This window comes from Leptonotus elevatus, chromosome 7 (assembly GCF_054856555.1).
Source record: "Leptonotus elevatus isolate MCC_2025b chromosome 7, RoL_Lele_1.0, whole genome shotgun sequence".
Classification (NCBI taxonomy): Eukaryota; Metazoa; Chordata; class Actinopteri; order Syngnathiformes; family Syngnathidae; genus Leptonotus; species Leptonotus elevatus.
In genome coordinates, this window is record NC_141245.1 from 2,420,321 (window position 1) to 2,435,131 (window position 14,811).

A 14,811-nucleotide genomic window follows, 5' to 3' on the forward strand; every position below is an offset into this window, starting at 1 on the left:
CAATCACACGTTCATTACCAGCAGGTCCCATTGCTTGTCTTCTTTCTTTTAACTGAAGTGATGGGTGAAAAGTGTGCACATGCCCAATGCAGTTTGTTTTTTTAACAGAAAAAAGATGAGAAAACAAATCAGCTCCCAATCAGGATCTGCATCCTTCGCGTCCAACACATCACTACATTGAGAAGCTTCATGACTGATTGATCTCTCTTGGGCTGTTTCACACAATTATAATATTATGCTCACTTTTCAAGCACGAACGAGTTAACAATATATTAGCATGTGTCGTGAAGGAGAAATAACAGGCACAGATGTGACGAGTGATCAGTTCGTGAGCACATAAACACGAATGCGCTTGTGATTGGCTTCAGTGGAGTTGATACTGTCTGCAGTAAAACAGCATACATATACACGTTTCAGAAATAAAACTTAGTTTTTGTCTTTTAAAAGTTTTTTTTTTAAATTAAGATTACCGGATGAACAATACTGAGCTCTCTCAAGAAAAAAAATAAGTTTTTTTGTAGTTTAGTTTTGCTGAAATTACAGGCAGTCTGTAGAAGTAGGCATAGCTCAATTTTTATCTAAATGATGCTTGTTCATGCATAAAGGTCACTAAAAAAACGACATTCCAATCCTATGATGTATTGCTATAACCACAATTAATAAACTCCTACTCTATAAATGTCAATGTGGTTAATGACTAAGCAGCTTCTGGTTTTGCTTGTAGCAAATGGATCCATCAAGTATTTAAGGCTCAGGCTGAACAATTTTCCAAAGCTGACAAGAGATCTACAGCGGCATCCTGAATTGTAAGCATTGTCATGTTTTTCCTTGCATGTAATGTAATTTGTGCAATTAAGCCTACACTCTTTCTGAAAACTAATTGCATTAATTGCAGTGATTTATTGAATGCTTAAGCATCTGGGTTTTTTTGGGGTTTTTTTTAAACTTTTTTAAAAACTTTTTTTTAAAGGTAAATCCTTATCTTGCTGTGATAAATGACATCTCTAACGATGATCAAATGGGTAATGTATAAACCTTTCCGTCAAACTGAGCATGGGTGGAATTTTCTTACGTCTGGCATTTTCGTAGACGGGCGCAGTTATTGCATTTCCGCTGTTGTGCGAGTGAACACAGTCGACTTCGTTTCCTGCCAATCAAAGCAGCTCCCCTCATTCGCTTTATGTTAATTGACTCATTGAAATTGACTCATTGAGCCATTTTCAGCAACAAAAGTATTTTGTAAATAATTAATTTGGTAACTTTATTATTTTTCATGTACAAGTAATACTTTTAAATACTAATGTTTTCACTTGCTGTCGACTGAAGATGACATCACCTGTGCTGAGGAAGTAGGTAACGACCAATCATGGCTCAGTTTGCTGACCAAACCTAGAAAACAGATGAGCCGTGATTGGTCATCTTCAGTCGACAGCAACAATTAATAACTTTAAAAACTAAATTATTAATTTGTTTAATTAATTTGATAACTTCATTATTTTTCTTGTACAATAATTGTACAAGAAAAATAATGAAGTTATCAAATTAATTCTGGTCAAAACATTAATTTCTTACTGCTGAAAATGGCCCAATGAGTCAAGTATCCCTTTAAGCGCAGGAGAGGTATCTGGTCTACATGGAGAACAAAAACATAAAAACTTTTAAAAACATTAAAGATGATAATGATAATGATAATAACAACAAAAAATGATGATAATAATAATGATGCTTTCAATGAATTGATTTCTACAATGATTTAGAGGGTTAAATGCACACTGATGTCATATTTACAAATTAAATACGATGACATCGACGGAGCGCAGAATCTGTCTGACTATACCTGGATGAAATCCACCAAAATCCTGTGTCATCACTTGCGCCACAATTTAGACCTGGTTTGAACCAGTCTGAAGTGTAGTCTACTTTCTGTCAGCAAATTGTCAGGCGCACTGGAGACTTGTAATAGAAAACGCCCTCGATCTGCCGCAACACCCAGCAAGGTGTAGCGCTGTCTGGCAAATTCCCAAACACGTTCAACTAGACTTACTCTTACAAAATAATTCATATGCACCAGTTTTTATGCCAAGTGCACATGTGCCTGTCAACTAAAATAAGTGTGACATTTAACACAACATGCCTTTAGTACACAGTATCTAATACTATATGCTCTCCCACAGTTGGGTATCACGCTTGTGCTCCTGTATGCTGGTAAGATCCGTTTGAAGAAATAATTCTATTTGGTGAAACGTTTTCATCTATTTGTCTGACACATTTATTTTACACACTAACGCACACCATGTCATATGTAAAAAATAAAAAACAGAAACACTGAAAACAAATCCTTTTGTGCATTTATTTTTCTAGGAAATCATGTGCAAGCCAGCGGCGACAGTAAACATCCTACTCATTTTCTTTATTGTGCATGTAGCTAGCAGGCAGTGGTTGTTAACCTGGGTTCGATGGGGTCAGTCTCAGTGGTTCGGCGGAAGTCAAGTACATTACCTTAACCCCACTCGTGTGATTTATGACAACTCTTCAGAAGAAGATCTTTCTCAGTCTTTTGGCATTACCAAATATTAGAAAGTCTTTGTCATACTTGTACTGTGAGTTACATCCTCTTTGTGTGAGCAATCCTTTCGAGGATGGTAGACATAAAAATGACCAATAAATTGAATACATTCGTCAAACAATTTGAAAATGAGCTAGATCATGAAATCCAGGTGCATATAAATAAATAGACTCTTCTTCCGGATTATTAAAAGCTGTTGCTCATAAATTGTGTTATATCTATTCTAAATGTTATAATTGTAATTTAAAGCAGAATGCTGGATGGTTTGTTTACAAGACATGTTTACAATACTTCTTTGTGGCATTTAAGCAAGTTCTGCACAAGCACGTAATTGCATGTTTGAAACTTGATGGGTTCGGTACCTCCAACAATGTTCATAACCACGAAGCTATGATACGATGAGGTCTCAAAAATAAAAGGCATAACACCCACTTGCATTTATTGAAATGAACTTGAACCTTCTTCTCATTGGTCAAATGTGGTTGACATGGTGACATTTTTAGTCTTCTGACTACAACTGATTATTAATGTTTTTTGATTGCATGTTAGTTTAAGTTGAACTGTTTGTGTTAATCATCTTCCATTAAACTACATCCACACCAACTCCACCCTCTGCCTGATGGATGACAGATCCAGAATGCTGGACTAGATGGTTTAATCGGGACAACCCGGGTGGGAGTGGAGACTTTGAGACTCGAAGTGACCTGCACATTGGAAACCCTATGGAAATCTGCCATGTGCCAATTCAAATTGAGGTTGAGACTTTATCTGGAGACAGTGTGGATTCAACAGGTGACACGATCCATACGTAAGTACCAGATCGATGCAGCACAAATATACACACGTATTACATTTGTCAGATAAAGAGTACATTCAGTAGATTAGTGGGAGGGTTCATTGACAGGAATGAAAGAGACATATCCAGATTCCAGCCCCAAGTTGAATGTATAAATGTGTCGAACTGTATCTGGCCATCTCTGCAGATCTGACACAATCACAGGATTCATCTGTAGAAATGCAGTCAAGTGGAACTTGCTCAGATTATCGAGTTCGTTTTCGCTGCCCCCTTAATTTCTGCCCTGATGAAGGTAACTGTTTGTCTATATAAAATAACATACTGCTAGCTTATTTAAGTCTGTATCATTCAATGTTTGCACATCTTTAACAACAAGCTAACTGTGGTGTTTGGAAGAAATACTGTTTAAATGGTTGTTGTAACAGCAAGGTGCCAATATGAAGGAGTGTTGATTGAGAAGAGCGAGACTAGAGAAAGTGGTGTTGCTAAAATGACAACAGCATTCGGAAAGAGGGACGACCTGCACAACAAGAAACAGGACTAGACAAGAGTACGTGATAGCGACAATGATCCGACACAGACTGAAAAGGAAACCATGAACTAAGTGCAAACAAACTGATGACACAATGAGAGTTGCCTGGACTGAGGGAGCTGATTTGAAGACACAAGGGACCAGGATGACAACAGATGTACACAATAATCTAAATGATACAGACTTAGACAAAAAAGAACACAAGCAAAACATGACCAAACTAAACTCTAAGTAAATCGAAATCAACAGAAAACGGATTACAACAAATAGTGTTGAAAGGGTTGTTGTAACAGGAAGGTGTCAAAAGAAGGTGCTCTGCGTTCATATGAAGGAGTGTTGATTAAAAATGGCCGGTTGAGAGTAGCTGGAGTTGTTTACAACGAAGTGCGACCACTATTCCTCTCTCTTTTTTAATCGTGGCATATCCAAACTACTTAATCTGAACACAACACTAATAATTGTGTATTTTCAAAGCAAGGTGATGTAAAAGTCAGTTTTGTTTTGAAATATACATAAATATCTGTACCAACCTGTAAACGATTGCTTCAGAATGCTGGACTCCATGGTTTGATCGAGACAACCCCTCCGGTAAAGAAGATTTTGAGACTCTTCCTGACCTGCACAAAGAAAACCCCTGGAAGATCTGCGAACATCCAATTAAAATTGAGGTCACCACTATATCTGGAGCCAGCATTAGTTCAACAGGCGATGTGATTCTTGTGTAAGTACAAGATGAACTACAAATGTTGACATAATAAACTGTTATTTACTGTAGATATATACTGACTGAGTCTGCTGTTTGTCTTTACAGAGCTGACACAGACGTTGGATTTGTTTGTAGAAATTGTGACCAGACATATGGTAGTAAATGTGCAGATTATCAAGTTAGTTTCTAGTGCCCTCTTGAGTTCTGCAAACCAAAAGGTAATCTTTCGCATAATACACTACAGTTCATTTCAGCCTATCATAAGGAGTTTTTGTTTGTTTTTTACACCACAGGAGTTGGAAAAAGTGTAAAAACTGATTTCTATCTTCTGAATTTTTGTGTCAATCATATATACAACATCTGTTAAAAAATAAATAAAATAAAAACTATTTTAAAGTAGGGCTCATTATATTAGTCATCTAATTTTGCTGTTTGTGTGTTTATGAATATTTCCCATTCCTGTTCTCATGTTTGTCTCAGTATTCCGCACACTGCAGTTTTGATTTTGATTCCAATAAAGGGTATTTTACACATTATACATTACTTATATACCTAAGGTATTTACATTAGAACGATGATTCTATTACTATATTTTAACACTCGCACTTTTTATGCCTTTCTATGCCTTTTCAATTGAATCCAAGAAAACAATACACATTTACCACAATGTTATTTATTTATTTATTTATTTTCTATCTTTCACCATGGATGCAATTCTGTAGAATGCAAGACTCCATGGTACGATCGAGACAATACTGGCGGAACCGGAGACTTCGGGTTACTCCGGAAACTCCAATTTGAAAACCCAAATGAAATCTGCTCATTTCCGCCTGACATTGAGGTCCAAACTGTCGCTGGAAATAGTCATTCAAAGCTCACGATTCATTGTTTTCACCGATTAATCCCGATACGAATCTATAAATTGATTATTGCAATTTTTTTTTTTTACTCAAATTTAGAAAATACTAATCAGTAACTTGTACATGTATACTGTAAGATTTCTATGAAAACCTATAGGAAGTGTAGTCTTTGTGAAATGAAAGAAATAATTAAAATAAATAGAAAAAGGCAAACGGTTTCAACTTTCATATCAGCCTGGGGTAGGCAGTGCCTACTTTGCCTATCCTGAACGCACGTCACAATCTGCACCCGTTCCTGTATCTACACCGACAAGTCGTTTTTGTGACGACTACAATTACTACTATTTCTGTTCTACAGTAGGCAATTTATCATTCTGAAAATCCCTTTTTCCCTCATCAATAATAATAATAAATTGTATTATTGGTAAATCACTTTATTACATTTCAATGAAATCTCGAAGTTCTACAGAGAGTTCAAAACCAAAACGTTTATAACTAAACACAACATAGAAAAACAACTGATTAAAATAGAAATAGGCCTACACTTCTTTTGACTTGACGACAATCGACGCTGCCCCTCCCCTTGGGCATCACATGATTTAATTTAACAAATATTTTAAATTTTTTCATACAGGTCTTGTAAAGAAGGTTTAGTGCTCCATGCAAACTGTATAAATTAAAAATGCCCTTTCATAGATTAAAAAAAAACAAAAAACAATCGTCATTTAAGATGTACCCATAATGCCCTTGTCACCTGACCTATCAAACGCGCGAAAAAGTCCTATATAAGGCACTCGTAAACGAGGCCAATGTGTGGATTTCCATTTCGTCAAAGGAGGGACAGCGTCAACAATCAAGCACAGTTTGACAATTTATTGCTTTTCTGTAAGTATTTGTTAAAACACTTCAAATTTTGGATTATTATGTTCAGATTCAATTAATAAAAATTATATGGCATCATTTTTGAATTGGTGTTATCTTGTAATGAAGTGAACACTTGACTAGGAATAATTATCTTCAATACAATTACTTTAAGTCAAGAGTAAATTTGAAATGATAAAAAATGGGTGAAGAGAGGCAGATAACTGAAATCAGTGTTCATGTCCAGGCAGAGAGCATCACCTGTGTTGAATTAAGTCCTAATATCCCAACTTAGTTGCTGCATGTTTCTAAATTTATGATGGTGGTAGTAAAATCTTTTTTTTCTTTTCATTTTTCTTTCTTTACCGTTTTATGGTTATCATATGCTTTCATAAAGATTGGTCAGGTGTAATCCATGCTTTATTTGGGTTAGAAATTAAAATCCTCAGCATTCTTAGAATTCAAGTAACCATTAGGGTATTTCTGAAGCAAAAATGATGCCTTGGGTGGTCACACATAATAAAATCTACCAGTGTGAATGAGCCAAATTGCCTTGAAGTGGCTCAAGACTTGAAATATCAGTTAAAACGTGAACGCTATGAAATGTTTTAAACCAATTTAGTGATCACATATTCAGTCCTTTTCAGAGTTGAAATGTCCTTGCTCTTGTGAAGTATTGCTACAAACTGATAACTGTCTCTAATTGGATTGTGTTCAGTGATTCCGTCAAGGAAGGGGCTAGTTCTTTGGAGTTGCACCCCCCCAATCGGGTATTTAAGGCCACATGTTGACAGGACATCTAAAGCTTCATCCTGTACTGTAAAGTATTTTGATTTTTCTTGCATGTGATAACTTGTCTAGTTTTGGCTCACGTTTAAAATGTGCATTTGGAGTTAAGATTTGTTGAATCCCCTCTTTCTCTCTGGAGGAAAAGCACCTCCCTTGCTGTAGAAATGAGATATCCAATGATCAAATTGGTAACGTATGAACTTTGACCCTTTCTAAAGAAACTTGAGGCAAAATATATCTTTGCATTATGTTCTATTGTGCAACCACTAGTCCAAACCCAACATTGTGATTAATATTATGTTTGTGAAAAATGAAATGAGCATATTCAAATTGCCCTCAGGCTCACATTGCACACGTTGTCATTCGACAGCAGAGGGCAGTACAGGACATAATTGCGGTGCCCTGAAATTGATAAACAGATGGATTAACCTCAAAACGTTTCCACAAACCCAATATTAATCAGATTATCTGGTTTATTTTAATTTATACAAATATTATTCCAAATTATATTTTTGCCTTTTAATTTTCCTTGAAGCGCAAAGAAACCCAACATGGTATTCAGTATCTAATAGTACATGTCTTCCTACAGTTGGGTATCACGCTTGTGCTCTCCTTCACCGGTAAGATAATTTTTAAGAAATACAACCTTGATCTGAACAATGCTTCTGCTGCGACGATACAAAAAACCTGAATGTCTTTAACTTCTCCTTTTTTTTTCCCCTTCTAGGAAATGCCGTGCTCGCCAGCAGTGATCGTAAGCAGGCTGCTCATTTTTTTCTGCATGTTCTGTATGAGTTCTCAAACTTAAAAATAATCACTTTCCTTGGACAGGTTTAACTCTAAATGGTATATTAATAGCTCTGCTCTGACATGCATACAATACACTTTACTTTTTTGTTTTTGACAGCCACATATGGTAAAATTCATTTTTCAGACAGCTAATCTACGATGGATTATGTATTGTTGTACATGATGGCTATGGAAAATTGGTCCTTTATCACTAATTGTCACTGACAAAAAATGGCATAAAAGTACAACAAGCAGCTATGTTTACATGATCTGACAGTATTAAGTTACTGTACAATTTGATGATGAATTTTGAAATGTATATGCAATCCTCTAAATGACTGATCAGAATGTTGGACTCCATGGTTTGACCATAGACGACCCCTCTGCTACTGGAGACCATGAAACTCTTTCCAGTCTGCACAAAGAGAACCTAGGCAAAATCTGTGACCATCCAACTCAAATTGAAGTCAAAACGACATCTGGAGCCAGTGTTGGATCAACAGGCGACGTGATTCGTGTGTATGTACAAGATGTACTGCAAATGTTGACATGAAATGCTTGCTTTTTTTCCACCTCCTTGCTCATCTCTTTGCAGATCTGACACACGCAGGGGATTTGTTGTCCCATGGAGTTCTTCAAAATGGGGCAATCATGTGAAATCAAATCTGCATTTCAAACCAAAGGAAGTTTAGCTAATATAACAAGCAAGCCACACAATTAAAATTATTTTTGTCAGGAATTTATGTGGTTATTGTGTATTATTATGTGGCCACTTCCTGTTGCCTGACAATGACTTCACAGTTCAGGCAACAACCAATCACAGCTCACCTGTTTACTGAAGCTGAGTCATGCGCAGGTGCCAAAATAGCGATCCTCAAGGGATGGATTAAAAACTAGACTTGGCTGCATAACTTGTATCACACAAATGCAATATTAATCAGCAGAGGTGGGCATTCTGTCAATGACGGACATCCCATTTTGTTGACGCTCTTCAAATGACTCTAACATTGACTGAGGCTCATTTTAGTGAGCAATGACAGATTGATTACAATACGGTTTGGCTTGAACTAATACCCATGATGGAAAGGTGTCCAAACTGTTGACAATTTGCCGAATGGCAGACGCTCAAAAGTCATTGTCACACCTGATAATCAAAATTACTTGTTTAGACTAGTGGGTGACACATACAACATACTGTTATTATATTTTTATGTTGACTTCCTCTTTTAATTCTCCTAACAATTTGTCTCTACAGATATGACCGTTGTGCAGATTGTCAAGATTGTTTCTTGTGCCCTCTTGAATTCTGTGAACCCGAAGGTAATCTTGCGCATGATGCACTACAGTATTTCAGCCTATCGTAGGCAGTTTAAGGTTGTTTGTTTAATACCACATTTTAGCACAAGGAAAACGTGTCTAAACAGTTTAGAATCTTGGGGTTGCCTTAACTTGTATTATGCTGTTAAATTTTTCTCTTCCTGGTGAAGAGGGTCTTCTGCCCAGATTTAGTCATAACTGTTTTAATTTATTTATTTCCTCAGTAGAACTTTTATCTGTGGATGTGTCTTTGTGAGTGATGTCGCAATTTCTGCCAAGTGTCTGTAATCAATTATGTTTTTAAAGTCTTATCGTCAGGACTGGGGGACCTCATCTATTTCCACAACAATGGGCCATTGTCTGTGGTTGGAAGAGTGTCTGTAATCAATGATGTCTTATCGTCACGACTGGGATCTCATCAATTTCCACAACAATGGGCCATTGTCTGTGGTTGAAGTGTCTGTAATCAATGATGTGTTTAAAGTCTTATCTCATGTCCGGTGAACTCCAGGTGGGCTGTTTGGAGGGGGCGTTGTGGTACCGCCCCTTCAAGATAGTATAAGAATGTTGTGAGTCCGCTGTAACTTCACACTTGCGAGAAACTGCAGCAATGTTCTGTAAACTCGCTTGTGTCCGGAATATTCTGTAAAAATAAAACCTTCGAAGGAACTGTTCACCGATCTCCAGCCTGTATTCAGATAACCAACATTCTCACTACCCGAAAGAAAACAAACACGCGAAGAAAAAGATTATTTTCTTCAACACTGTTCATGTTTTCTCCTATAAACATGCCTTCACTTTGTTTGTTTTGACTTTAGCCACAGACTTGTGTGTGTTACCTACACAGAAGTAGGCTTTACAAAGCAAATGCATGACACCCCCCCCCCCCATTGAAACATAATTAGATTTATTGGATTCAGTTTTGTCCTTTTGATGTGTTAATTTTAGTGTGCAGAACTCCATGGTATGACCGCGACAAGCCGAGTGGCAATGGAGACTTTGAGACACTTGAGAGACTCTACATTGAAAAACCAAATGAAATCTGCAGACTTCCACTTGGCATCGAGGTCCAAACTGTCGCTGGAAATACTGTGGCGTCAACAGGGGATGTCATTGCTGTGTAAGTACTAGATCCAGTGCAACATTTGGCAAGCTAAATTGCACCTTTTGTTGTACATGCGCAAACTACTTGAGGAGCTTTCTACCTCACAAAATGATTTGAAGGCTAATTGAGCAATTACTATCCATGGTTTGATGGAAGTGACTCATTTTTATTACTGATTTTCACTGTTCTTGTCATGGTAACAAATTTCTGTCATCTTTACAGCAGGGACACAACTGCTGGGTTAATCTGTAAAAATACTGACCAGGAGGGAAGACTGCTCGGATTATCAAATTCATATGTCATATGTATAAGTTTCATATGTCCCATTGATTTCTGCAAAAGACTGGGATAACTGTGAAATAAACTGAGTTTCAAGTAATTAAAGTTTCAAGTTTATTTTTATCCAGGCAAAGCATATGAGAATTGACAAGATGGCTGCAGAAAAACAAAGTACCTAAACTTAATTCGTTCCTTGACAGTTTGTATCCTGAAACTTTCTTAAAATGAGGTAACTCTTTAAATGACTGGAAAATCAATCTATTCAGTCCCAAATTGTTTGCATTTTGATTGTGTGTGTGTATAAATACAGTACAACATAAGTGAAAATATACTTCACAATGAGCCTAATCTGCTTTGACCTTTTAAAGAGTGTAAGATTAAGTGTCATGTAGTGGTTAACTAGTTGATTAAAAACCCACTATGTCTCTATGCAAAAAAAACTTACATTAAATCGATTTACTTTTTTATTATATATAAATAAATGGTGATTCAAAAAGTGCCAAAATCAACACGTGATATGGAAAACTCTAGCTTGGACATGTGTTGTACATACCTTAGAGGTTTTTTTTCATATTTCACAAATGCTCAACGTGGCTACCATCAACAGCACAGGCATCAAGCCGATAAGGGAGGAATTGTAGAACGAGAGGAATTCTCTCATATTGACTTAATGTCTGTGCTGACAGTGGTGGCCAAATTTAGCAGTTGTAAAACATGAAATACAAACTTGAAAGTATGTACAACACGTGTCCAAGCAGGTCAAGTAATGACTAATTCTATTACAAAGGCTGCGTCACACCTTGTTTTGCAGCTGGACAAGAAGTAACCACAGAAACAGCTGTTGTGGCAGGAAAAAGCAAGTCCAGAAGAAAAGAGTGTGTGGATGTCCAAAGGGGGACAAAAAGATGAAGCAGGTATATGGTGAAAAGAAGGTAAATGTATTCCATCTCAGAAACAACTGAAAAATCTAATTTTTGAAGCCCATGGAAAAATGCCATGTAAGGTGTGGATGAAACACTGAGACGACTACACACCTGATGGTTTCCTTTCATGAGACAAATTGTTAAAAGTGAACTGCATGACTGCAGTGTTTGCAGCAGGCATAACAGTATGCCTACATCTAAACCTCCCCATGGGCACTCACGATCCGGCCGGACGTGACTGCTCCTGGTCAGGTGGTTTCGATGGATTTCACTGACATGATAAAACCAGTGTCAGGATACAGATATTTGCTGGTAATAGTGGATTCCTTTTCAGGATGGCCAGAGGCATATCCCTGCAAATCTATAAGAAGTGCGCATTACGTTTGCGCGTGTGCGAAAATAGTAAAAAATAAAATAAAATAAAAAACTTGCTACCAAACAGCCGTTATTTGAATGGCAGCGAGTGGATTGCCGAAAGGGTTTGCGTAACTGCACACCTTAAAGCTTGCAAGCATTGTTTAAACGACTTTCAGCCTTAAGTGACAAAACGACAGGTGCACTTGGTGCCATTTTTAACAGTCCTAATAGAGTTTGACGGCAAAAAAAACAACACCATTGCAAAGCTCAAGAAGATGGAAGTGTACGCCTGTAAACCTCTGTTCACTCTTTCCAATTTCCAGACAGAAAAAGATTCAAACGGATGTATAAGAGGCTAAAATTTAGTTAAAAAATATATATATTTATTTTGTCAATATCCTGAAAGCAATAAAACAGAAGTAAGCATCACAAAGCTTGCTAGTGGACGTATATGTTATCAAACTTCGAGCCCCAATTGACCCCTTCAGTGAAGAAAGCCCCTACCCGTCTCTTGATCGCACACATTCAGTCAAATAATAAGCACTTAAATAGGCTTAACTGTCGTGTCCGGGCAGAGGGCAGTCAGTAAGGACATGCTATTCATGTTTAAAATAGATTCAATAAAAAACTAATTTTCCAACGGTTGAAATGGTCCAAATCAGCGCTTCCCCCATTAGACTCCATTAGTTTTCAATGACAAGTTGGTAGCAGGCTACCAACCGGCCTACCCATAATGCTCTGCGCTGCCACGATGCGCACTTCGCTTATTTGAAGAGGTACTCAACACTAAATCAACTTTTTTCTTTTTTTTGGGCTGATAAACTGTATAAATTTGTGTCTATAAATGATGTCTATGTGTCCTGGTCATTATTTTGACATTTTAGTGCATGTTTGTTGAAAGCTTGAATTTGGGGAAAAAACCCGTGTTTGGTGCCATCTTAGCTTTTTTTCAGCCACGGACAAGAACTCACGTAAGGGCATGCGGTAATGCGCCAGTGACGAATCTTCTCGTCAACAACGGGTTCATTTTATGAATGGGTGGATTACACACATGGCACGTCTCCTCCTTATATGAAGCAAGGGAGGCACTGTAAATGTTAATGGTGACCGGTTGATGGCAGCAGTTGCCCTCTTTGCATAAAAACAGGATGCATAAGAACAATGGTGCACGAGCCTCTTTATTATTTTTATTCTTAAATGCTTGGCTGAGACCTGCTTTGTTAAGAACTACAAGGCTAGCAATAGTATAGAATAAGATGAATCAGAATTATCAGTACGCATGCCCGGCTCATATACTTCCGGTTTAGGGGTCAAAAGTCCCCAGCGGCCACACTCCACAGTAGCGCAGTGGAACCAACCGAGTAGAACATTCTGTGTTTTGATTTTGAGACTGCTTAAGGTCAATTTAGGGTAATAATCCAGGTTCTCATTGTTCAGTGCGTGATTGTAACAACGGTACACATGGACTCAAAAAGTAGATGAAGGAATTTTGCCATATTCACGAGTGCAATAAAGGAACATCACGTTGTATCTGCGACTCACCTTACATACTTACTACTCATCCCATTCCTACTACCAGAGAACCCCCAGAATGTCGTGCCGAAAGAATTAAATTGGTCAATTTAAAGATCAGATAGATTGTAGTTGCTAATATGTATCCATGCCATATGTAAATACAGCACATCAATTTCTGAGCCTACAATAGCAGTGTAAGGAGATGTTTGCAAATGAACTGGAATGAGTAGACAGACTAATTTTTATTGGGCCTACACTTTTCATTACATTTATCATTTTAGTTATTGATATATATATATGTATATATATATATATATATATATATATTATTTAAAACAAAAAAATTCAGATGAACAGGAAGAACATCAAAACAGGCAAAAACTGGGCTCCAAAAAAGAAGAGCCGTGTATGCTCAATGCATTTCGTTGATGGTGCACTTTTCATCTTTCCAAACCCAACACTGAATCCCAACATTTTAAGAAGCACATCTGGGAATCTTTTGAAACTTAATGGTGGAAGACCTTAATTTAAGCATTTTGCAAAGCAAAATAGCTGAATGCCTTGCCTGGAAAAGAAAAAAACATATACACATATTTACATTTAATATATAAAGAGCAAGTACAATAAAATAAATCTAAGACCTGTGCGTTGTTTTTTTTACTAACATGACGAGCCTGCACTATAAACAGTGTTGGAGAGAATACTGTGAAATTGTAATAAGCTACAGAATACTGAATAGCGAATCAGCGCACGGGGCAAGCAGAGGAAGTGACGAACATGGATAAACAGTACTAATGGAAAGGATTTTGTCCATTTTGTGTGGTTTCTCCTTATCTTGCACCTTTGCTACCTTAATCTTCGTACAATCACAAGAGCGAGGGTTGACAATGACAGCATTATACAATACCGTGCAAGCCGGAGGGTTTCATTCACGTGGGAGGACAACGTGAGAGAAAAAGTAATCGGTATGCATTGTTTACGTTTTTATATCCCGCCTCCGTAAAGAGGTTTCCGGTTGCCTTTAGGAATAATGACGACCGCCGCCGATGGTATGGAAGGGAATTACTTTTTGTGCATGCACTGAAGGTACGTAATAGTCGGGGTCGGTGCGGTGTGTATTTACGTAATGATTCTGCGCGACATCTGGGCAGACGCCACGGGGTAGGCCCGACGTCGGATTGGTGCATCGAGGCCTTTAGGCATGCTGGCGCGGTTCAGCCCATCTCTTGCCTAACATGTACTGTAGTTTTGCCACTGTTGTTTATTGATGTTTCATTTTGCTATCTATATTCGAAATGGATTCATGGACTGATTCGTCTAAATTGTGAGCCAGTAAAATGTAGGAAAGTAATAATCAAAATAAGCACTGCATCTGCCTCAAAAGAGGCCTGCCCACCGAGCATCTGCCCTGTATGC

General features: G+C 37.5%; 2 pseudogenes; one reads left to right on the forward strand and one right to left on the reverse strand.

Moving 5' to 3' along the window:
- LOC147170367 (uncharacterized) overlaps positions 1-14,811 on the reverse strand; it is a 128,919-nt pseudogene that overhangs the window by 87,405 nt on the left and 26,703 nt on the right.
- The window catches only part of LOC147170369 (mucin-5AC-like), a 46,556-nt pseudogene that overhangs the window by 23,464 nt on the left and 8,281 nt on the right, over positions 1-14,811 (forward strand).